Genomic DNA, 719 nt, shown 5'->3' with positions numbered 1-719 from the left:
TTTTTTGTTGCCCGCCCCCCCCAGGTTTTGAATTAAATACATAAAAAAAATGTTTATTGCATTTAATTCCGTCCGTAGCAGCAGCTCCCACTAAGAGTGTGTAATGCCTTTATTGCTGTGGGGGACACCAAAAGGAAAATGGGGTTTGGAAAGTGGCGTTTTAGGCAACAGTGGCTTAAGGCAGCACAGTTGTCACGGGGGGGCATCCCTGGGGCTTGTCAGAGCTATGATTTTAAATGAGCAGTCTTGTCAGGCTAAAGGGATGAGGTTTCACTGTGCAAATCGTGAACAAGCGAGGGTACAGGCTGAGGGTTCAGGCCCTGGGGGATGCGAGACCAAGGGGGGCAGAGAAGGGGCTGCGGGGGTTCACAGTCGCACCGGCACGGGCATAGGCAGTTTTAGTAAAGTAAATGAATGAAAACAGTGTCAATATTGCGAGTTTTTACATTCGTGACAACAAAGAAGCCTGAAGAGTTGTGTGCAAAAGAGGGGAGCTGGGTTTTGGGTTGATGTATGGCTAATTCGAGGAGTTCTTGAATTCAAGTCCTTTGCTTTTCTTTAAAAACTCAAATTTAATTTTTTCCTTTTTTCAAAAAAAACTTAAATTCAAGATTTTTCTTTTTCTGTTACACGTGTTTCTCAGTTAGGGACAGATTGGGCAATAGGTTGGAATCCTCACCAGCCATTCCTCGTGAGGCTAAGGTCAAGGGCAACCCCCC

The sequence above is a fragment of the Egretta garzetta genome, unplaced genomic scaffold (assembly GCF_000687185.1).
Source record: "Egretta garzetta isolate BGI_Z169 unplaced genomic scaffold, ASM68718v1 scaffold207, whole genome shotgun sequence".
NCBI lineage: Eukaryota > Metazoa > Chordata > Aves > Pelecaniformes > Ardeidae > Egretta > Egretta garzetta.
The sequence above is the reverse complement of the archived record's forward strand: the minus strand, read 5'-3'. Positions refer to the sequence as shown.